This window comes from Macaca thibetana, chromosome 2 (genome assembly GCF_024542745.1).
Source record: "Macaca thibetana thibetana isolate TM-01 chromosome 2, ASM2454274v1, whole genome shotgun sequence".
Lineage (NCBI taxonomy): Eukaryota > Metazoa > Chordata > Mammalia > Primates > Cercopithecidae > Macaca > Macaca thibetana.
The window spans coordinates 161,241,033-161,264,794 of record NC_065579.1 but is presented as its reverse complement, the minus strand read 5'-3'; the positions used below and the strand labels follow the sequence as shown (position 1 = coordinate 161,264,794).

Below are 23,762 nucleotides of genomic sequence, written 5' to 3'. Positions count from 1 at the left end.
GTGACTGCCGGGGGACGTGCCGGCGGCTGGAGCCGATTCCGAGCGCTCGGCCGGGCTCCCGGGGCTGGGAGCTGCGGCCGAGGCTGGGCGCGCCGGGCGCCGGGCGGAGAAGTTGGGGCGAGGCGGGCGGCGGGGGTCCCGGGGGCTGCAGCCGCTGCGAGCCGTTGCCGGGCCCAGGGGCGCCGCATCTGGTTCCCTGCCGCAACGGTGCGGCCGGGCGATGGTGGTTTCGTCCCCGCGGTTCCCGGAAGCTTCTCGGGTGGAAGAAGGACCCGGCCAGCCTCTCAAACTTCCCCCGAAGGTTGACACCAGCGCCCGGGCCCCATGCGCCAGGCCGTGGGGGGGAACCCGAGGCGTGGCGGCAAATGCGTGCAGTCACTCAACACGCACTCGGCCTCTTCGGAGGGTGAGAGTTTCTCATAGCTGGCGTCTTCTAAAGGAAAAACACTAAAATGAGGGACTCAGCGGACTGAGGGAAGCATCCCTAGCTGTTGGCGCAGAAGGGCGAGCCTGAAGCCGAGTGGCCCGAGGTGTGTGAGGGGCTGGGGCAATGGTGAGAGGTGTGTGTGAGTTCGTGTGTGCGTGTATGTGAGCCTGAGCGCGCGCGTGTGTGTTCGCGCCAGCAGCGTCCTCCTGGGGTTGTGATCTTGGAGTTTTTGTTGATGTAACTGTGAGAAGGTGTGGGAAATGAATCTCTGGAACCAGTGGGACGGGGCTGTGGGGAGGGCAGGGAACCCAGGAAGAATTTTCTTCAGGAGTATGGAAGGGCCTGCTTGACTTTCAGGATGCTCAGTATTAATTTGCTTTTCCAGGTGATGGGAGAATGCTGAGCGATGGGAAGCAGGTGGACCTGAAGGAGTTAATGGAGGCTTGGGGATTTGTTTGGCTGAGTTTTGTTTTGGGGATGGGGGTGGCAGTGCCAGAGTTGCTTGGAAGAGAGTTGTGCTCCTCCAGAGATGTGGCAGTAGAGCTAAGAATACCGAAACCACACACCAGCAATCCCAAACAGGCACTTTTTGGGTGTGGTGGGGTGTTCTGCTGCTTCCCGCATCCCTTCTCTGCAAGTTCAAATGGGTTCGCATAAGTTTTTGACCCGGAGTTACCTCTTTGAGTGGACTGAGTGAAGATTATATTTTGGTTTCAGGCCCTTGTGCCACCTGCAGATGCACTGTGCCCAGCACACATTTGCCACCTAGTTCTTTGTTGTCCAGAATTCTGTACACATTGACCATTGGATGAATGTCATTTTAAAGCTTCTTCAGTGTGCAAACATTTCTGATTTATTCCACGACTGGGGCCTAAACAGGCAGCCCAGCTCTCTCATGGTTTTTTTTTCATCCCTTTGGTTACAGCCAATAAATCAATCTTCGTTTTCTCAAGGGCAGCATGGAAAATATTAAACCACAGTCTTTTTGGGCTGCGTGTGGGGGCTAGGATGCCCATACATCTGGGTGACCTGTTTTCTGAACTTAAAGTAAATCTGAGGCAAGAGGTTAGCCATTTTGAGGTGTGTAACAGGTTTCCCAGAAACATTTCTGAGGTCTTATAATTGGTACTTTTTAATGGTCTCGTAATTGAGACCCAGAAGCTTCTCGTGGTAATCTGGAAGCACCTTGGGGTCAGTGGGACAGAGGCCGGGTAGAAACAGCAGCGGAGTTACTATTTTCCTGCTATATGAGTTTTTCAAATGAGTTTATGCAAAGAGGTAAAATGAAAGAAAAAAGAGTTGCCTCATTGGGCCACTTTGCTGACACTGCCCTCCCCTGTATAGATTTATCACTCAGAATTTGGCCCTTATCAGGAGGCTGGAGGGTGTCTCCACACCTATGAAGCCTGAAGATTGAGACCTCAGACACTGTCTCTTTTGTCCTCAATGGAGATACTTCAGAAGGGCATCACTGCAAGAGACATTCGCTAGGGAGCAATTGTCCCCCACACCATAGGCCACTGGCTTTACTTGGGAAAAGAGGTTGCTAGAAGCCGGGATGGCTGGTTCTTTGACTACAACTGGAGAGGGAGGGTGTGGGGAAAAAACAGAGAGGACTCTGCTTAGCTGTTCATTGGTGAGCCAGCTCATGATAAGCAGTGTGATTCATGTTCCTTTCCACCCTCCAAATGGGTCCAGAGATTTTCCTTTCTTTGAAGTGCTTTTTCAAGTGTTTGGGATCCCAGCTCTCTTCAACAACATGGTTTCCATGCCCTAAGAATGAATAAGAGATTTTACCCATGAAATAATTCAGTTGACTTTCACATGGACCCCCCACAGTTTGAAAAAGGAGGGCAAGAAGTAAGCCTGATGTGTCACAGTGTTCCATGTGCCCTAGGGGGTCTGGGTTCAAATTTCGGCAAAGCTGCTGCTGTGGTTAATGAATTAGGGTTTATCTCTGTGTCTTTCAAACTACAACAGAAAACTCAGGTGCACAAAATAATTGCTGTCTAATACCTTGTGGCCTCTGAATAAGAAAATATTAACTTGGCACCGAAAGATAGTATATATTTGGAAGTTGCTTTCTTTCCTCCAAACTCTAAGCCCTCTTGCTATCTGGGAATATATGGGACAGGAGAAAAGAATTGAAATTTGGGAGGGAGAGGAAAGAAAATAGTATGTTCCATTTAGAAAAATCTATTTACTCTTAACATACGTAACTTCTTGTCATGTCCATAATTCAATTCAGCAAACATTTTTAGTCCATCAGGCACCAGGCTGAAAGCTTCCTTGTCCCAGGAGAGTAAGCTTTCTTAGTCAAAGGATGGTTCCTCCTCAGTTTTTATTTATTGCACGAGCATCTACTTCTAATTAAGAGAATGGTTTTAAAATTATCCACAATCCCATGGACTTCTGTTGCTCATCATGTGTGTACATACTTTTTACATAGTTGTGATAAGAGTATAAACTTCTGTTGTCAGACAGCCCTGAAGTGTCTCTACATTTTTGACTATAGACTCTCAGAGAACAGATGTAGCCAGCTCCTTTGCTGTTGGTCGGAAAGACCCAAATCCTAAGTGTGCTCCCACATGGAGCCTTAACATGTAACATTTTCATAATTTATGAGGTTGACTCAAATATTTGGGGTTGGGGGTGGGATGGGAGAGGGTGTTTGTTTTTAATCTATAAACCCATGTTTATGAAAAGCTTGCCTAGAGAAGGTTTTGCTTCATTGGAGCCCTCAGGGTTGGTAACGGATAGAGAGGAGGTGGAACGCAGGAAGAAGGTTTAGAGGATCCATCTCAAATGGCACTGCCTTTAGGAGGGTTAGGAAACTGGGGTTGGAATCTAAGCTCTGCCTGTGAACTCCATTCACACTGACTCAAACCACTGAACTAATCTATTCCTACATCTCTACTGCCACCCAGTTAGATACCTTCCCCAAGTTTGCCTGCTCTTTCCTGCCCTTCCTTTTATTACTCCACCATCTTTTTCATTCCTGCCACCACCACACTTGTTGATGCCCTTGACAATTGTTGCTGGCACGTAGCTGGGCCCCCCAGTGCCAACCTATGACCATCCCACCCATTCTCCACCAGTGCTATAATCAAGTCACCACCCAGCTTTAAAACAATCTAGGTTTAAAATCCTAATTTCTTAAAACCTGCTGTGTAGCTCTGTCCTACCTCATGATAATATTACTTCAATAGGAGCCACCTTCTCCAATCTAGTAGCTGACCCTTGATTTTTGCTGAGTTCTTTCCTTGCCTCTGTCTTATCACCCCAAATCCCTTCCATGTAAGCCTGACCAATTTTGTATGAGGCCTGCTTATAATGTGATCTTAAGAAATATTTGATGACTGTTGATGAAAATGGACTGCTGAACACAAAGGTAACGGTTTTGTAAAATGTAATCACCGTTCTGAATCCGTTGTTCATTTCAGCAAGGAGCCGGGAAGCTGGATGTTTCAGGAGGCCTATGCTTTTAGAAAAATCACTTTCCTACTGTTTTCCTATTTATAAAATGTATTGATAAGGAATTACTATGGTTTATAGCAATGCACCTTGTAAAAAGCAAATACTTCAGAACTGTTTATTTTGTTCAAAAGATGAGATCATTCGCTTTTTCCTCAGTTTCAGAACAAGCTCCCTGGAACCCACGACCCATGAAATCTTGTCGACATTTGTACCGTCTGAGGGTAGCAGCTCGAAAGTAGAAGCAGTAGGTGAGGTTTTCTGCTCAGTGCGATAACTCTGGCCTATGAGGTCAGCCATTTGTTCATGTTTTGTGTTACCACTTGGAGATGGTTTTTCTCATCCTCAAGTATTGGAAGTTCAACTTTGAGTGGAATCTGGACTAAACTTCAGGTTAGTTCTAATTCGGTTCATATGCTCTTTCAGTCAAAGCCTGTGATGACTATGTGAACCCCCTTGTTCTGCGGCAAGCTCTGTCAGACATGTTAGATACAAACCGTTTACTATGGGATTTGGAGTCCAAGCTTGCTGTGAAAAAGTCCCGCGTAGGTTTGGGTGAGGAAAGCCATCTGTTTATGTCACTGTCAGTGGTATCACAGCAAATGCCTTGTGGTCTGATGTACTGGGCAATGTTTATCTCACAAAAATCAGCGGGATTGTGCTTCTTCCCATCTTCTGAAATAAAGTTAGGAAATAATTTCTCTTTTCCTGAAGTGAATTTGGCCTTCTCTTCAAAGAAGGCCTTTGATGTTTGGGATGGGATTATTGGGCAGTGAGAGGAAATCAGAGCAGAAGGACACAGTTAACCTAATTCAGTTGCCAGAGAAAATGTTGAGGAAAGTCTCAACCCGTTCTCCTGGTTAGCAACAGGAAAGTGCATAATATGGGTAGGGTGGGTAGGGTTGAAGAAAAATTACCGGAAGCTGAGCAGTGGAAAGTAGAGCAAAGGAATGTTTATTCTTCTCCAAAGTGAGCTTGGATGGTTTTGGACAAGATGAAGGTGATGAAGTATGTGGAAGTTGGCGCCTTCATCCTTTCGACAAGCTTTTATTGAGTGCTTGCTGTGTGCCTGGCATCAGGCGTAGGCTGGCAGGAATTAATACCAGAGCCCATGCTCCATCCAGAATCCTATTACTGACCTAAAGGGAACTGCAGAGCACTGCAATGCAAACTGTAGGGTTAAAGTACTTGGAATGGGTCCATTAAGAAAGACTTCTTGGCCTGGCGAGGTGGCTCATGCCTGTAATCCCAACACTTTGGGAGGCCAAGGTGGGAAGACTGCTTGAACCCAGGAGTTCCAGACCAGCCTGGACAACATAGCAAAACTCTGTCTCTACCAAAAAAAAAAAAATACAAAAGTTATCTGGGCGTGGTGGCATGTGCCTGTAATCCTAGCTCCTTGGGAGGCTGAGGTGGGAGGATCACTTGAGCCCAGGAGGTCAAAGTTGCAGTGAGCTGAGATGTTGCCACTGCACTCCAGTCTGGGCTACAGAGTGAGACCTTATCTCAAAAAAATATAAATAAATAAAAGGAGAGAGAGAGAGAGAGAGAGAGAAAGAGATGGGAGATGGAGAGGGAGAGGACTTCTTGAGAGAGAGGAATTGCAATCTCAGGAAAAGTCTTAAAAGCAGAGATGGGACCAGTAGTACCAAAATGTCCTTTTATCTTTCCTTGTACGTGTTGTTCATTATTTTCTTCCTTAAAACTCATTTTCCTCAGTGAATAGTAGGCCTAAGTATGCTGGAGACCCAACATTTCATGTTCAGAATAGTTTTTTTTTTTTTAATACTTTTTGGAAAGTTAAAACCTGGTATCTGCGTTAACTGCGCAAGCTCAGAAATCTGGGTCTTAAGTTCCTAAAACCAATTATTGAGTAGCTTTTGGGGAGAAAAGGAGAAATGTGTGATTTTAAAAAATTTTCATCTACATGAGATTTAGCTGAGAATCCTAGAAATACATGCCTGAATTCAGCTTTTTAGCTTTCAATTCCATTTGCCATTTGTTCTACCGTCTGTGGCTCTGAAATCGTTCCCAGGGTACCAAGTGAGGGGACATTTATTTTAAGGACATGAAAGTTGCCCAGAAACCTCCTTGACTGCTGAGAGGAAAATAGCACACAGGATGGGAGCTACAGGTGAGGAAAGCGGGGCCTGTGGAACTGGCTGGTTGTGGAGGCCTTGGAGCCCCCGCCACCAAGTCTAGGTTGGAACTGGACTTTGGAAGAGAGCCCTCCCCCGCCTTCCCTGGCTCTGCCAATATTTTTCCAGATTACTGCCAGCCAAGTGCCTTTACCAGTCTGAGCTTACCTAATATTACGATCCTAGCAGGTTTATTAGGTGTGGGTGACAGTTAATTGGAGAGGAAAATTGGGGAGTTCTGGGTTTATTAGTTTTTCTATGAAAGCAGAGGCTGCTCTTAAAGATTTCAGAAGTCATCTTTCCCACTTGACTGTCTTTCTGTTTTCGGTCTTATGACTATCATTTCACAGTGGTGTTAGGGGAGCTCTTCCTTCTTACATAGCTCTACCCAAGTGAGAGAGACTTAAAAATGCAGTCAGTCCACACAGTGGAAATTTACAGTTGTTTACCTGTGTCATTATGAATGGTGGTTTTGTAATGAACAAGTTATATACGAATTTGCTGTATTACAGGCAAGAGTTACAGTCTAATGGATCATCCAACGTACAGGCCTCTGAAATAATCACCTGCAACCCTGCCTTCGGAGTTTTGGTGGTCTGCCATCTGCGAAGGCCCCACAGTCAGGTGCTTTCATTCTATAGGCTTCTGTTGCAGAGCTGGAAGCTGGGGAGTTAGGCCTGGCTTTGCCTGTCTGGACCGTGGCAGCTTGCCAGCAAGTTTCACTGGGTGGTCTTCAACAATGGGAGAAGGGGGGTGGGGGAGCTCAGCTCCCTCCCCAAAGAGGAACAACAAGGTGGCTTTCTATAGGTGGGTTTCACATTGGCAACCGGTCCCTTTGTCACTGACACACCATATAGGTCTTCAGTGTGGGTGAAAAGAATTAAACAGGTGGCCTGAAGGTGGTATTGTGATGGGGTTAATTTGTGTTTCGGATTTTACAAATGAAGCCTTATGTTTATGTGGCGAGCCTCCCTCCCAAGAGAAGTAGCACACACAAGCAGCAGGTACCCTTCATCGTGTGAGGGAAGAATTATTATTCTCACTTGTCATGGGAGACGCAAACCTCCCAATGCAGCCTTTCACCTCATCGCTTAGGGAATTAACAGTGGACCTGGAACACAAACTGAGGTCAGCTTCTCAGTGCCAAAGAGGCAGAGCTGCCTGCCTCCGCTGCCCTTCCAGCGATGCAGAAAATGTCACTGCCATTTAGTGAGCACTTACTGTGTGCCAGGCCTTGTGTTAAAGCACTACAAGCATTATCTCTGCAATCCCCCAGCAGTGCTGTGAAAATGGGCATTATTGTCCTATTCCGCAGATAAGGAAGCTGAAGCTTAAATAATTGTAGGGACTTGTTTTAGTCTCACAGCTGGTAAATGGCACAGCCAAGATTTCATTGCAGGTCTGCTGAGTCCAAAACTCGAGTTTTTCTTGAAAAAGAAATGAAGCAAGCTTTCTCCCAAAGCAGAGCTCTTCTAGCTTGGGAAAACTGTTTCTTCTACAGCTAACAAAGTGTATGGGGTAGGTGAAGGTCTTTATGAGACTTGCCATTAAGAGACTCAAATTTAAAACTGGGACTACAGCTAGGAGATTTCGAATGGCTCAGCAGCAGCCCCACAAGAGAAGCCAGGCTTTGTGGCTTGGCTAGTGTCAGACTTTGCAGCCAATGGCTTTGTGGCATAGCTGGTGTCAGACTTTGCAGCTAGTGGCTTTGTGGCACAGCTGCAAACTTTGCAGGCAATGGTGAAAGTGACCTCCATCTCAGGTTTCATCTCAGAATATGTCTCTTGATTTTTCCCCCCTCCCCTGGGATGTTTTCTGAATTGGCTGTCCTGAGTCTGCTTCTTCTTCATCTGCCAGATGAATCCTTTTGCTCCTAGGATCTCTGCAAGTCTGATCAAGCAGGTCCTCCATGCTCTTGGTGCGGTGAGGGGGAGAAGATATTTGGCCCAGTAGATACTTTTTACTGGTCAGGAGAAGTGGCAGCTTGTACAGAAAACACCCTGGGGAAGGAAGTAGCAGCTTTGACAGACAGGTAACAGACAGAAGATGGTACCTTCCAGGCAAATACTCATAGAGCAGCCACCAGAAAGAATTCGACAGGCAGTTACCTGCAGAACAGCAACGCAGACCTCTCTGCTGGCTTAGGAGAATGATGGCAATTTGGTTGCAGAGGACATGTAGTTAGTTACCCTTGTTCCTTGTTTTTCTGTAACAAACATGGAAAACCTGAAGCCAAGGTGTTCTGGGTTTGGGGGCACACAGGACCCCTGGGTTTAAGATATAATTTTGTGACCAGCTGCTTGGGTAATGGAGATGAGGTCATGAAAACTCAGTGTGACTTTATTTCCCTGTCTTTATACGCTGACATTATGAGGAAGCAGTGAAATGGGAGAAGTGTTCCTGTAAATGTGAGAAGTGCCTTCTCACCTCAGAAGCCCAAGGCCGTTGGCCTCTGTGCTTACCCAAGATGAGTTAGGAGATAAGAAATAATAGGGAACTGGCCAGAGGTTAGAGTCTGGGCACAAGGGATTCATCTGCTTCTGTGGTTCTGTTTTTATTTCTCAGGGCAGGAGCCTGGATTGGAGGCATTTTGGTCATATTGTCAGAGATCCTCCTGGATCCCTCCAGACAAGCTGCCTTTCCCGGCCTTGTGGGACCAGGCAATGAAGGGTCTCAGGTCCAGGGGGAATTGAGAGAGGAAGAGGACTCATGGCTAAATAATTCTGGTTAACATTCTTTTTTGAGAGAGGAAAGAACAGAAGGCATCTGTGGAGTTTCTGGAGTTCCCATCTGAGAGAACAGAAGTCAGGAATGAATTTTACAAGAAGGGTGAAGTGCTAGGAAAGATGGCTGTGTTGCAGGAAGGAGCCATATTTCTGGAGCCACTTCCAGGTTTGAGATTGCGCAGCATCCTGGTTGAGGGGAGGCTTTGGAACCAGACAAGCCTGGGTTTCAATTCTGGCTTTGCCAGTCGATAGGTATGTGACCCTAGGCAAATTACATAGACTCTGAGAACCAGTTTCTTAGGGTTATTGCAAAGGAGAGGCAAGATAATTCACATAAAGCACATAAAATGCATTGGGAGAAACCCGTAGAAGGTGGCTGTTATTATTAGGGAAGGAAAGAGGAACAGAGTGGAAGGAGGGTTGCTGCAAGGATTGGGCAACTAGAAGAATAAGCAGGTGGGACAGCCCACTGATAGAGTCCTCACTGGCTCAAGGTTTACAGAGAGAAAGAAATGTGAGGATGGAGAGATAGAGGAGCACGTGGAGGGGCAAGGCCCTGCCTCAGGTGCACCGTTTGATGCCAGTCATTGGTCCTGGTCACCGGGTAGATAAACCCCCCAAGCCTTCCCCTCCACTTCTTCCCCAACTCAGTGTATCCCATTCTGTCAGGTGTGCCAGAAATCTTGGAGCCATCCTTGACTCTGTTCTTTCTCTCATGCTCCTTTAAATTGGCCAATAATATTGACCTTACCTTCAGAATGTTTCCTGAATTCTGTACCTGCTCACCGCCCTGTCTTCTATCAACGTTTCTGACTTGGATTCTCAAAATAAGCTTCCTAAGTGTTCTCTCTGCTTCCACCCATTCTTCATAGAAAAATCAGTGTCACACTTTGGAAATAAAAGCTAGACAAGGTCACTTCTCTGTTCAGAACTTCCATGGCTTCCTGTTTGATTCAGAGAAAATATCCAAACACCTCACTCCTTCCCTCTCAGGGGTCCTCACCTCACCCCTTCCCTCTGAGGCCTCCCTTCCCCCCTTGCCTACTCACACAGCCATGTCAGCCTCCTCCCTGCTCCTCACACTGGCTGGGCAACGTCCTCCCAGGGGCTTTGTGCTTGCATTTGCCCACTACCTGGAAGGCTTCTCCCCAGATGCCTGCACAGCACCCTCCCTCATTCCATTCAGGCCACTTGCTTCATGGTCACCTGAACCTGACCACACTTTATTAAACAGCACTCCCACCATCATTCTCTCTCCCTTCAACCTAATTTCTTTCCCTCCATGTTATCACGTCCTGGCTCGTGTTTATTTGTTCTTTTGGTTATTGCCAGCTTCCCCTCTAGACTGAAGATCAGTGGAATCAGGGACTTTGTTTTCTTCCTCACTGTCTTCCCAGTGCCTAGAATAGAACCTGGTCGGTAAGTGGTGCTCACATTTTTTTTTTTTTCATTTTTGCTAGTTTGCAGGCCTCTACTGAATCTCAAAAGGGATGTAATAGGAGTTTCAAATAAAATGAAATAATTACGTATAGATTTATGTAAGAAAATGCGTTCTGGAGTATATGTATATGGGGGGAAATAGGAGAGATGTCCCGAGAATGCTAATGTTAGAGCATCTGTTTCAGAGAAGCTAGGAAGCAGTGTGCAAGGCTGCAACAGAAAGAGCCCAGTTTCTTTTCTCTTCCTCAAGGTAACTGCCCTCAGGAATGTCCACGGGTGTACCGGTTGCTCCATGTCAGTAAATGTAAGCATGGATGCCCTGTCTGCCCTTCCTTATCATTCACTTAAGAGGAATCTGTTGAACATCTGCTTTGTGCACAGCACTGTGCTAGGCCTGGCTAGGAGATGCAAGGGGGGCCCAGCTTACACTCTTATACCACCAGCAGTTTGCAGTCCTGTTGTTCATCTGGGATTTCCTGAGTGTGCCTGGGCCATCTACTTTGCCGCTCTCCTCCCTTAGCAGCCTAAGTTGAATCGGACTTCTGTTGAATCTGGTTTTGGAACCACAAGCCAAGTACAGGGGGTGAATTTTAAAACAGTTTAGTTCCCCACACACCAGAGAGCCTGGTAGGGCTGGCCCTGTGCCAGGCACACAGGTGACAGACATGGTCTCTGCCATTGGAGAGTTGACAGGCCATGGAAGTAAGGAACCACACATTTGGATGCTCACCCAGAGGGGGACAGATCTGACTTAAATTGTATCTTAGTCACTTCTGACGTGGTTCTAGATTTAGAAGCTGAGAAAAAACAAAAATAGGGATAAAGATCCCAAGAGGTCTTGTGCTGACACCAAAGGTGGACAGATGTGCCTGAGAAATTGCACAGGCGAATCCCAAACCCCACATGTAAGCCTCTCAGGGAGCTGGGAGAAGAGCCCAAGCCTCCAGCTCCAGTTTTGTTTTGCTTTGTTTTGCTTTTAATTAATAGCCCTTTTAAAAAACAATTTCAGGTTTATAGGAAAAATTAAGCAAAAAAGTCATATACAGACTTGTCGTTCCAATTTCCCCAAATCACTTAACCCCACCAGGGTCCCCTATTATTAACATCTTATGTTGGTGCAGTATATCTGTTACAATTGATGAGCCGATACAGACACATTATTATTAAGTAAAGTCCATAGTTTACATTAAGATTCACTCTTTGTGTTGTACATTTTCTGGGTTTTCACAAAATGTGTGATGACATATACCTACCCACCATTACAAAATCATACAGAATAATAGTTTCACTCCCTAAAAATCCCCTGTGCCCCACCTAGTCATCTCCCCCGCCTCCCCCAGCCCCTGGCAACCACGGATCTACTGTTGTCTCTCTAGTTTTGCCTTTTCCTGAATGTCATGCGGTTAGAATCACACAGCTTATGCCTTTTCAAGATCAGCTTCTTTCACTTGGCAATCCCCTTCAGTTTTAAGTATGGCTTTCTCTCCTTCCCTGCCCCATACACATTTCTAGCTGGGGAGCAGAGCCTAAAAAGGAGCCCAAAGCTGTGTGCTGAGACCCAGCTCTGACCAGAGCCCTACAGGTCTGCAGTGTGGTTCCTTTATCACCTTCCACTGAGCATGCCGGCCCTGGTGCTACTGGGGTTTAGCCCAGGCTGGTAAACTGTCAGGAGCTGCCTGTGTTTGGGTTCCACATCTGGAAGTATCAGCTGTGCAGACCTTCCCATCCCATCCCTAAACAGAAAGACACGAGGAGCACATGGGCTGTTTGCCTTCCTCCTCGATAGTTTGTTTTACTAGCTTTGGAGCTGTGGATAGCAGTGGGGAAGTGAGCGTCCCCTGGGCAAGCAGCACTCTCGCATGCCTACATCCACATCCGGTGGTGGTGGCAGGCCACAGGTCCCTTAGCTTCTAGAGTTTCTGCTTTTGGTCCCACCCACGTTCCAGTGGTGTCTGTGTTGAGCCCTGAGAATGATTGAGCACTGGGACCTGTTTTGTGGTCGTTAAGGAGGAAGACCAGTAAGGCATAAAGAGTTTGAGGGCATTTTCCCTGCAAAGAAGTGCCTCTTTGTTGAGTGAGTCTCGAAGACTAGGATTCCCTGGGAGTTTGGTGACAGAACCCCCAGGATTCAGAACACTCACCAGCCACTCTCAACACAAGGCACTCTGGAGGACAGGTGATGATGGTGGTTTTTATAAGGCACAGAATGAGGAAGCTCCTCCAAGCCCACTCCAACACTGGACCACATTTAAGAGAAAGGAAAGTGCATGTGAATTGGAGGGGGTTGGTGGGGGTGGACCAGTTGGTCACGTGGACCATCTGATCCAGGCTGAAAAGCTCTCAGGGCTGAGGAAAGGTAGACAGGGTTCCAACCCTGAGGAACAGGAACTTAAATTTAAACCTGCTGGGCCCAGTGGCTCATGCCTGTAATCTCAGCACTTTAGAGGCCAAGGCAGGCAGATCTCTTGAGGCCAGGAGTTTGAGACCAGCCTGGCCAACAGGGCGAAACCCCATCTCTACTAAAACACAAAAATAGGCGGGGCGCAGTGGCTCATGCCTATAATCCCAGCACTTTGGGAGGCCGAGGTCAGGAGATCAAGACCATCCTGGCTAACACTGTGAAGCCCCATCTCTACTAAAAATACAAAAAATTAGCCGGGCCAGGTGGTGGACACCTGTAGTCCCAGCTACTCAGGAGGCTGAGGCAGGAGAATAGCATGAACCTAGGAGGTGGAGCTTGCAGTGAGCCAAGATCGCACCACTGCACTCCAGCCTGGGCAACAGAGCGAGACTCCGTCTCAAAAACAAAACAAAACAAACAAAAAACCCACAAAAATAAGTCGGGTGTGGTGGAGCACGCCTGTAATCCCAGCTCCTCAGGAGGCTGAGGCACAAGAATCACTTGAACCCAGGAGGCGGAGGTTGTAGTGAGCCGAGATTGCACCACTGCACTCCAGCCTGGGCGGCAGAGCAAGACTGTCAAAAAAACACAAACAAACAAACAAACAAAAAACCCAACTTCTATTGCTTCAAGTTTGCAATAAATAGAGAGCTGAGGCCAGCCAGTACCTTCTCACGCCGAAAGACACTAGCCAGGTATTTCAGAGTTCCATACAAAGGAGGAATGAGACTCACAGCACACCTCAGAAAGTCACCTTTTGGACTATGGAAATTCCATGCTGAGGATCCAAGTCCACACCACCTCCCCCTCTGGTTTTCTTTTCTTCACCTGGCCCATCCTCCAATCTATAGCCTGACCAATGACTCACTAAGAGCACTGGGCTGCCATTCAGTGGCTCTGCCTACCCCATGTAAGTGCAGACTAATATTACGTGTCCCAGGTTTGTCCCTAAGACTGTGAGTGCTAGTGCAGTGGAGTGTTTAAAGTCCTTTGAGCTCTTCAGAGGAAGAACTACACTCTACCAGCAAGCCAGCCTTGCTTTTGTTAATTATGGAATCAGGGTGCAGTCTTCTGGACCCTGTTTTCTTAGGTCTAACTGTAGAGCCTGGAAGGCTGTAACAGTGATTACTAACCATTACCCTATCTAGAAGGCTTGGCCCTTACCTCAGTTTACCTGGAGAGGCAGATGATAAAGAACTACTGAACTATGTAAGTGTGGGACCCATGTTCCCTACCAAATCCAGCCTTCACTTCTAAATCTCCCTTCCTACATTCTGTCCAACAAGTAGTAGGTACAGTGATAGTCCCGAGAAAGAATCCCAGACTGGCTTCCGTAGATACACGCCAGGTAGTGTGTGTCTATGAGTAGGGGCCACGTTTTCTGAACCAAAAGACAAATGTGTGATCTGAAAAAGCATTTTGTTTTTGTTTTTCCTAATGGGGGGGGAATGGGGGAATCTCAGAAAGGCTAATTTATAAATATCTTGTACTACATGAAAAAAATAAACCTCACCTTTATCAAAACGAATGGCATTCTGTACAGTAGGCTTATCCAGAACCTCCCAATGCTGTGGTCGTTGCTCAGAGCAGGAGGTGCAGAGAGCACAGAACGGGTCTTTCTCCTGTGGGGTGCTTCAGCCAGTGCTGGTGGAAAGCAGTCTCTGGTGTGGTCTGGGTCTTCTCTAGTACTTTCTCTCCAGAGCAACCTGTAGACATGAGGGTGGGCTCCTGGTTTTACTGACCACCATTCCATGTCCCTCTCCAGAAGAAGCCAGCCTCCAAGTCATTGGAACAGCGAGGCCCCTTAATAACTAAGTTCCGGATCCCTTGAAAGTCAGGAAGTGAAGAGGAACTGGGTGTCCAGTTGAGATGGAATCTTAAGCAGGCAGAACTAACTTTCCCCATATGAGAAATTAACCCAAATGCCAGTGTTAATACCGCTAATCTGGATGGGGGAAAGGTAGTGAGACCTCATTTCTGTGCATCTCAGCCAAGGTGAACCTGGCTAGGAGGTGCTGACCTGTCTCCCTTGTGGAAATAATGCTACCCACTAAAGCTTGTGATACCCACTGCAGTCTGCCTCTCCTCAGTCGCTTGAGATTTAGCACGAAACTGTTACTGCTTATCCAAGTATCAACAATAAGCCTTGCCTGAGAGCAGCACATTCATGCCTCTTCAGTCAATTGCCGTAGGGGCCTGAAGTCATTTGTAGCCATCAGGGTGGCCTTTCAATTGACCAGTTAACAGATATTGAGCACTATGTCTATTGCCTTCAAGACATCTATATTCTAGTTTCTGAATATTTCTTAGATCACAACAAGAGGTCATACTGCCTTGAATCGCATTATCCATATAATCTCCTTAGGAGAGTGCTTTGCTCAGGGTAGGGGCTTTGATGGTCTCTATTGTTATCATCATTATTATTAGTTGGGCTTGAATGAGCTGCTGATTGGTAATTCTCCCACAAGAGCCCACATTCTTGGAGAATTTGTCTATTTGAAAAGTTTTCTCAATTCTGGTAAGTTGTATAGGTAGAGAAGTGGAGGCACAGGGAAAAGTAATATGTTCATAAGCCCAAGCCGGCTTCCTTTATGGGTCTGCACCTGGACCTCAAGGCCTCTGCGCATGGTTGATTCTACAGTCAGGGAAAAGCCAGCCAGAGTTGACAGCTTGTCATTGGTGAGATATGCACAGTCCTGGGAAAAGCGCTTCCTGGATAGGGAAGCCCCAGAAAGATGGGAGTGGGGGAAGAGCCAGATGGCTCCCAGTGTTGAGTCCAGAGAGCCAGGGAGATAGGCCCCTCGAGGTTTCCTCTGGCTGTGACCAGCAGTCCTCTTTTCAGGAGTAGGGCTGCCTCTTAGGCCCAACCTTGCAGAACCCTCTTTTCCACCAAAACCTGGGCACTCACTGAAACCTGCCTGACCATGTAGCTTGCCTTAATTGAAAGGACATTGGGTGGTTGGGTGAGTGGGGGTTTCTGCATTTTGGTGCAGGATTGGGAAGGTTTGAGAGGATCTTATTTTAGTTATCCGACTGCAAACAAGTGTTTTATTTTGTAATTTAAAAAAAAAACTTTACTCTTTACCCTTTAAAAACTCAAAGGACTATAAAAGCACAAAGAATAGTATCATGAACCCCATGTACCCATCACCCAGATTCAGCAATTATCAAGACAAAAAAGTGTTTGGGTTTTTTTTATGATTTTGTTTTTATTAGTGTGCTTTGTGTGGGGATAGGTCAAAGATGGATGCCACAAGGTTACTCTTTCCAAAAGAAGTGTGTAATCCAGCTCTTCTACCATCTTCCAACAGTGAAGTGAAAGGAAAGAGTATTGGCCAGGTGCTAGGGTTTGATTTGTGATTGTTCCCTGGTGCTCTGAGATGTTTCTGTGCATCTCCTTTACCAGAAGTTGAGCTTGAATTTTATCTTTGGATTCCCAGAGCCTACTATTTAATGGATGTTCAATAAGCATTATTAACTTGTGAGGCAAGTGATTTCATGAGACAGTGGCTTTCCATCTGGACAGGTGTAAGTAAGTTAGTGCTTAGCTCACCATCCTGGGGGGACGGGGCAGATGATAGTGTAGAGTTGAGGTGGGGGCCATTATTCGAACCCTGGGGGACACTGAGAGGGAAGGATAGAGCCTCTCAGGTGTTGGATTAGGAATATTGGGCTCCTGATTTTGCTGAGGAGGAGGAAGTCAGCAAGGAGGAACAGGACAGACTGGGGCAGAACTGCTCCCCGTGCCCGGCCCCCAGATTCAGTCATTCATAGGCCCTGGGTGAGGTGGGTCAGGATTATGAGAACGAAGACTCCATCTCCAGACCGTTTTTCTGGGTGGCCACAAGCAGCCTGCAAGCCGCCTGCACCACCAGGCCCCACATGCCATTCCAAGGACTGTTTTATTCATTTTAAAGTTGGCAGGAGAGAGCAGGCAAGGAATGGGGCTGTTCCAAGTGTTGGGGGATTGGGATCCACTTCCTGGCTCTGGAGCGCACTGCAGTCCGGCTGCTCGGAGCTCCTCTGGGGCAGGGCTGGGTGGGGTATGCAGTTAAAGGGTATGAAATGGGGTGTTGCAGGGACAGGAGGGAAGATACTTCAAACACTTCCCCTCTGATCTGATCCCAGGGTGTAGCAGAGACCTCAGGCAGGGTGCCTCCAAGGCCCTAACTTTCAGCAGGCAACCTGCCCCTCCCACCCCTGCCCGGTCCTTTTCAGTTTAAACTTCCAGCCTGCTCCTCCCCTCCCATACATGCATGATGTATGTGTGTGTGTGTTTTAATTTTTATTCTTGGCAGAAGTTAAGAGACAAGATGGATTTGGAAGGAGATTAAACTAGTCTGGGTATATGTTGGGCAGCAGGCAGCTTCATTCCTGGACTGGGAGGGCCGGGAAGGAGTGAGGCTGCAGCTCTGAGGTGGGGGTGGAGGGTTGTCTCCTCCCCAAGTAGGGACCAAACTGATAATCGACTCCTTTGGGAAGGCCAGGAGCTCGAAGCTCAGCTGTTAACCCTTTGGGTTGTCAAGCAGCTGGTTTCAGTGGAGCCAAAGCCCTCTGGTCTGATCTGGTGTTAAGAGGATGTGGGGACCCTTGGATAGCCAACAGCTGTTCTACTTCTCAGTGGTCTGTGAGCCCCTGGAAGCTGCTGGCTTTGTTAAAGCAGTCATTGGTGGCTTCTCAGGCTTTGATGTCCAAACGCTTAAATTTGCACATGCTTGGAAAACATTCCTCCTCTGCTAGCATCTACCTTGGGGCCATCCTATCCCTGCCCCCAGAAGCAACTGTTCCTGGCCCCAGTCAGCAGCAGCCAGTATGGCTTAGAGACCTGTTTGTCATCTTTGCCACTGTAGAGGCTGCCTTGGCCCCCAAAGTAGATGTTCTTTGCAATGGCGGCCTCCTATTCCATGTTTATTTCTGTGCAAAGAAGAGAAAACGAAGAATCTGAAAATCCCTAAAAATATCTGGAGAAATCTGAGAGAAGCTGTTCGGGAAAAATGTTTTCTTCCTTTAAATGTGTTAAGGTATTTAATTTGTGAGAGAAAAAAATATTTATTTTAGCTTTAAAAATTATAAGAATTTCTTTAAAATGATACAGTAAGGAACATCTTTATGCAAAGTTTTCAATTTCAACCACCATATCCAGTGCAGAACATTTCTGGCAGATATTCCGTACCAAAATGACCCCACAATCCACGGCAGAGACACCTGCACTGGGACTCTCAACCCTGGCTGCACATTACAATTTCCAGGAAGGAGTGGTGAAAATATTGATGTCAAGCCCCCTTCCCACAGAGATTCTAACTTCATTTACTTGAGGTGCTGCCCAGGCATTGCTGTATCTTGAAATGTTCCCAGATGATTCTCCTGTGCAGTCAGAATTGGGAGCTTCACATCTAATGTTATCAGAGAACAGAAGAAGATGAGAGAGCCTAGGTTAAGAAATGGGAAGGATCTTCTTGTCTTTCCATACATAGTGGTGCATATAACTTGGATCCTAGATTCAAAGCGCTGCTACCAATCTTTGGGCTGTATTTCGATACTCAGACACTCAGGACTGACTCTGTAGGTATGGAGAACTTTCAGGAGTGCAGGTACAAAACATCTTCAGGAGTATGGATGCAGAGTACATTGTGAGAATCTGCCAGACTAATCCATCCTGAAACATGGTGGCTAGTGCATGACTGCAACTCAGACTTACTTTGTTGTTGTTGTTTTTTTCTGTCTTAATTCCTTTGTTGAAAACAGTTTTGTTGTATAACTGCTTTAAGCTGCCAAGGACACCAAGACCAGCACGCAGGGGAAGCACACAGTCTAGGCTTTGAATCCTTTACTTAAGCAAGTTCTTTAATCTCTCTGAGTCTCACTTGCTGCGTCTGTGTAATGGGATGAGAATACTACCTACCTCATATAGTTGTTTAGTAGTTAGACAAAATCAGTCATATGTATTAGCTCATTATCTTGCACATATTAATTCAAGTGGTCAAATAATTTTATTTAAGATTGATAGTTTCTTTTTGTTCTAAATATATGCCTCAATCCCATATTGCAACAACATCTAGTGTAGTACATTCAATAAATCTTAATGATTTTTAACTTGCATTTACAAATCAGTAGGAAATTAGTAATTTAGCAGGAAAAAAGGCAATCTTTAAATGTTAACTTGCTCAACATGACTATTTCAGCAAACTGAATGTCAGATGGCATATTTTATATAACTTACTAAACAAAGCAATTTCAGATCTGTAAATCTTGTTAACAAAATACTAAATGCATTTTCTTTTTTTTCCCCAAAAATACTTATCCACATTGTGTGAATGCAACAGAATCCTGGAATTAGGGGAAGTGTTCTTTATAAGCTGGGGGAATTGATTGCTGGAGATTAGACACAGCAAATTCCTTAAATGTGATAATGGGGCAAGGAACAACATTTTATGGTTGAAGGGGTGGTTGGGAAATGAGGCCTATGGGAAGATGGGAAGATAAAATATCAGTGATGACATGAGAATATTTGGAGATAGCTTTCTTCAAACTTGTCTTTTTAATTACAGAAGCGATGCTACATACCTTGTTTGAATATTTCCAAGGCATTTAAAGCAAAAAGGGCAAATCCCCTGATCTTCAGAGATAACTGATACTAAAATTTAAGTGTCTCCCGACATTTTCGTATGACAACCCAAATAACTACACACCACATATTCATATGTAACTTTTTTAAATTATAAAAATGGGATCATGATGGTTTGCAGATTGCTTTAGGACATTCTCCAGGAACCTCTTAGGCCAGTATTTCTCAACGAGTATTTGGTGAAGGTCTCATCACTAATGGTACTCTGAGAAAAAAGGATAGTTTTGTCCAATGAGTCCAGGTTTGTGGTCAAGTGAGTCCAAGCCTGTGGGTACAGACTTTAGTGCATACCCTCTCCCCTTCTTGGTGATCCATGATGCATAATAGCATACTAAAGGCTCTGAAAAGGCCTGCAGTAAAGAAATCTGATTAGCTTTTCTTAACATAGCATTTTCCTAAATTATTTTTGGTAGCATATTTTAATATCCGGTAGGTTTTTAGAATATTCCTCACTAATCTCCTTTCTACCACTACACCCCTACTCCTCTGCCACTGTAACCTCCTTGTGAGATAGGCAGGAAAACAGCTCATCTGTTCATTTAATCGACAGATACTTATTGCACTCCTACTATGTGCCAAGCATTGTGATCGATGCTGGGGATATGTGAATGAACAAGATAGAAGGCTCTTTGCCCTCATGGACTCTCACTGTTTGCCTGCAGCATAGTGATGGTATTAGTCACATCCATCATTAGTCATGATGGATGGCTGTGCTGTGTGCACCTGGGAATGGCGAACCTCAGCAGGGGGACCCTCTTTGCAACTGGTGGAGCCTAGGAGCAGGAGGTTAGAATTATCTCCACCGCTCTGCTCCTTCCCTTCTTCATGCCTCTCCAATTCCCCACACTTTGCTCCTGCTGTAAACAGTGGTGCCTGATCCAGCTGGCAAGGCTCCATGTGTTTGTTTTCTCTGCATGTGCCAGCCTTGCACCGAGGCCACTGAGCTTCCCAAGTTGGGGAGAGCTGGCAGGGGTTGGGGCTGGGGGCTTCCAGCAGAAGGCAGGGACTGATTGACAGACCAACTGGAACATGCTTCAGATTTCCAAATTGATACTTATTTACGTTTTAGTTGATTTAAAAGAGCTTTGTAGGCCGGGCGCGGTGGCTCAAGCCTGTAATCCCAGCACTTTGGGAGGCCGAGGCAGGTGGATCACGAGGTCAGGAGATCGAGACTATCCTGGCTAACATGGTGAACCCCCGTCTCTACTAAAAATACAAAAAACTAGCCGGGCGTGGTGGCGGGCGCCTGTAGTCTCAGCTACTTGGGAGGCTGAGGCGGGAGAATGGCGTGAACCCGGGAGGCGGAGCTTGCAGTGAGCCGAGATCACGCCACTGCACTCCAGCCTGGGAGACACAGCGAGACTCCGTCTCAAAAAAAAAACAAAAAAAAAAAACAAAAAAAAAACAACAACAACAAAAACAAATAAAAGAGCTTTGTAATTGAGAAGGGAAGTATTGGGGATGAAGTTGGGGACTGAATGTGTATATTTGGGGGTCAGGGAGGTGGCAAAGAAAGTGGGTTTCTGTGAGGTCAGATGGGAAAGAAAGTAAACTGTCATGACTCTAAAGCATACTTAGCAGCTAGAGCTGGAGCTGCTTGCTGTGTGTGTGTGGGTGTGTGTGCACGTGTGTGTGTGTGTGTGTGTGTGTGTGCGCCTGCCTTAGAGGTCCAAGGCAGGATGCTGGGCCACCCTGTGTGGAGGTATCCAGCCCCTGAGATATTGCCTCTTCTTAAACCTTATTTGTTGAAATACTGGGGATGAATCTGCAGTAAGCATTAGACTAATGAAAGTATTCCTAAAAGTAACCCTAAAAGGAGTTATTCAGATTTAGTAAGTTGCTGTCACTTACGGGATGCCTACTAAGTGCCAGTCATTGTTATAGATGTTTACTAATGTGCTCTGTTTTTCCTTCAGCATCCCTGTGCGAGTTGATTTTGTTGTCCTATGCCAAACTGGTTCATTTTAAAGTTCGAGGTAAGGGTTTCTTGCTTGCATAAAAGTCTGGGAGGGATATTGTCCATGTCGCAGCACAGCCAGATGCGAACTGAAGAGTGGTAGCTTCTCATCTCCCATCTTGGCACTGACTTCAGCAGTTCAGCTATTTTACCCCAAGGCTTAGCTTTCTATTTGAATGCGTCAGATTTCCTGCAAGCATGCATGAGCATGTTAAGGGTTGGTGTGTGGGTGGGTGTGTGTGTGTGTCAGGGGTTGGGACTGGTTTTGCCTGGCATCTGTTTGAGTCAGCCCTAGAGAAAGACAGGCCAAGATGCAGCAGCCTGATCCTCATTCAGTCCGGGTCACAGCACCTGAGACCTATTTTGAGTCATGTGGAGGGTATAAATATGGGCCTAGGGCCATTGGTTGCTTAATCATCACAAGGAAGGGACATAGAGAATGACTGCAAGTGACAGCTTAATTGGAATTGGTGGTAATTATGTTGCCTAACTAACAGAGGAAATCAAAATGAGTGTTTTTAACCTCCAAACCTCCCTAAATGCCCAGCTTCTCATACCAAGAAAACAGCTCCTCACTAGTCTATGTGACTACAGTGCTATCTTTTCTCCACCATGACCTTTCACCTTGGCACCTCAGGTGAATTCATTGCTATTCCTGACCCTTGGTCTAACAGTCAGTTGAACCCTAAATACTTAACAGTGTGCCGGCTTCTGGGGGCATGAAGAGCTGGGGGCCTCACCATTGCCTAGTGGGCTGCCTAACATAGAGTGGGTACTTGAGACCTGCCCATCGAATGGAATTAAGCTTTCTCAGGCACCTGCTTCTCTTTACATTCTTCTTCTCCACATTCAGCCCACCCCCACCCACCCTATGTTTGGACGGTCTTATGTCCTACCTGCCTTCTCCACTAATTAAGAACCACGGTGGGCTCCCAAACCAAATCCCTAAGGGAGATAGGAACGGGAATATCAGACACTCACGTATCACCTTCCCCTGCTCAAGCTCCACTTTGCAGCCAGAGTCCCACCTGGGATTCATCAGATCCAAACTCCATGGACCAGTTAGGCCTGGAAAAGGCCTTGGAGGTAGGAGGTCTTTACAGCTTAGCAAACATTCATTGAGTACCTGCTGTATGTTGAAGAGGGAGACTTATAAACAAGTAAGTTACACTGCAAGGTGAAAATGACAGTGTAGATGATAAAGCTGAAGCTTAAGCGATGCTGACACATAGACTTCTGTTAGCTCTAGGGCTTTTTCCTGCCTTAACTGACAGAATTTGACAAATCTTCTAGGACTATGTGAGGAATGAATATAGATGATCAAAAGGGGAATTCTTTTAAGACTTGTGTTGAGAAGCTACATTGGAGAACTGACCTTCCCATGTACTGAGGAGGGCCTGAGTGCGTGTGTGTGTGTGTGCACGCGCGTGCACGCGCACATGAGCGTGTGCGCACGTGTGTAGGAACCTGTGTACATTTCTTTTTATCATTCTCCTGATGCCTTCGTTAGTGTTTCTGGCTCCCTGCCTGTTCTTAGTAAAATCCGCAGTTTATCTTGTAGCTTAACGTTTCTTGAGGCCATGCTACATTTCAATTTTGGTATAATAGAAAGATGTTGTCAAAGCGGATGGGGACTAGGTCCTAAGCTCATTGAAGACTGGAGGTCGTGCCTTGTTTTCCTCTACATCCGTTTTGTACAGCGTGTGGCACCTAGAGGATGCTCAGTGTCAGCACTGAATTGTGCCCGGTGCCCACCCCAGGGACCTGCGCCTCTCATCAGGAATGGCTGTGGGATTGCCAGCTGTTCTATATGCTCCTCTCAGCATTAGCACTAGACAGAGTGCCTTGTTTTCACTCCATTCGGGAGCCATATCCTGTTGCCTTTTTGGATGATTTGGGGGAAATTCCTTTTCTGTGGTTCCATATGTGTTGCAGGCTGAGGTTGGCTTGCTCGCTGGAGTGCTTCCTGGGGTAATACACCGCGTTCTTCTCAGGGCTCCATTGTTTCCCATAGGCACTTTCACATGGAGTCAGTGTTCCAGTCTTCCTCTGAGCCTGTTTATAATAGTAAGGTTTGTGTTCACACACTGGTCGCTAGTCAAATGGGATCGGTTTTCCTTTGTGTAAGACATAGGACTTGAAGCTCTTAAGATCTGCTTTAAGTGCCGTTCAGGTCCTGAGACTGTTTGTTTACATGCCTTTTTGGTACTGTCTACCCAGTCTCTAAGCAATTCCTTTTACATGGGTTGTTTTGTCAACTCTGAGCACCTAAAGGTTGGGAAGTAGATAGGCTCTTATTTGCTTTCCAGCCACTATATTAGCATCTTAGTTCATTTTACATGACTTGTGTGGGTATAGCCGTGGTCATGTGTTGTAATTAGAAACAAGGAGGGAGAAAAAGAACAGGTGGTTTTGTCGTGGCTTTGTGCACTCACTGAATGAGGTCAGAGGTGAGCTCCTCTCTGGGGCTGGGAGTGGGAGTCCAGGAGGGATTATAGGGATATGTTTTCCTTTATATAAACACTTCTCCACAGCGTCTTGTCCCAATTGACCTACTGTCTGATGAGGATATTT

General features: G+C 46.3%; 1 protein-coding gene across 6 annotated transcripts in view; it reads left to right on the top strand.

The window, feature by feature from the left end:
- The window catches only part of BOC (BOC cell adhesion associated, oncogene regulated), a 76,409-nt gene that overhangs the window by 653 nt on the left and 51,994 nt on the right, over positions 1-23,762 (top strand). For 2 of the 6 annotated variants that reach the window (XM_050778821.1, XM_050778815.1), the window contains exon 2: positions 4,061-4,152. The gene's annotated coding sequence lies outside the window, so the exon portion shown is untranslated. Of the gene's footprint in view, positions 1-2; positions 531-3,091; positions 4,295-23,762 lie in introns of those variants that run through there. The other 4 variants (XM_050778820.1, XM_050778816.1, XM_050778819.1 and 1 more) reach the window with 3 other exon arrangements.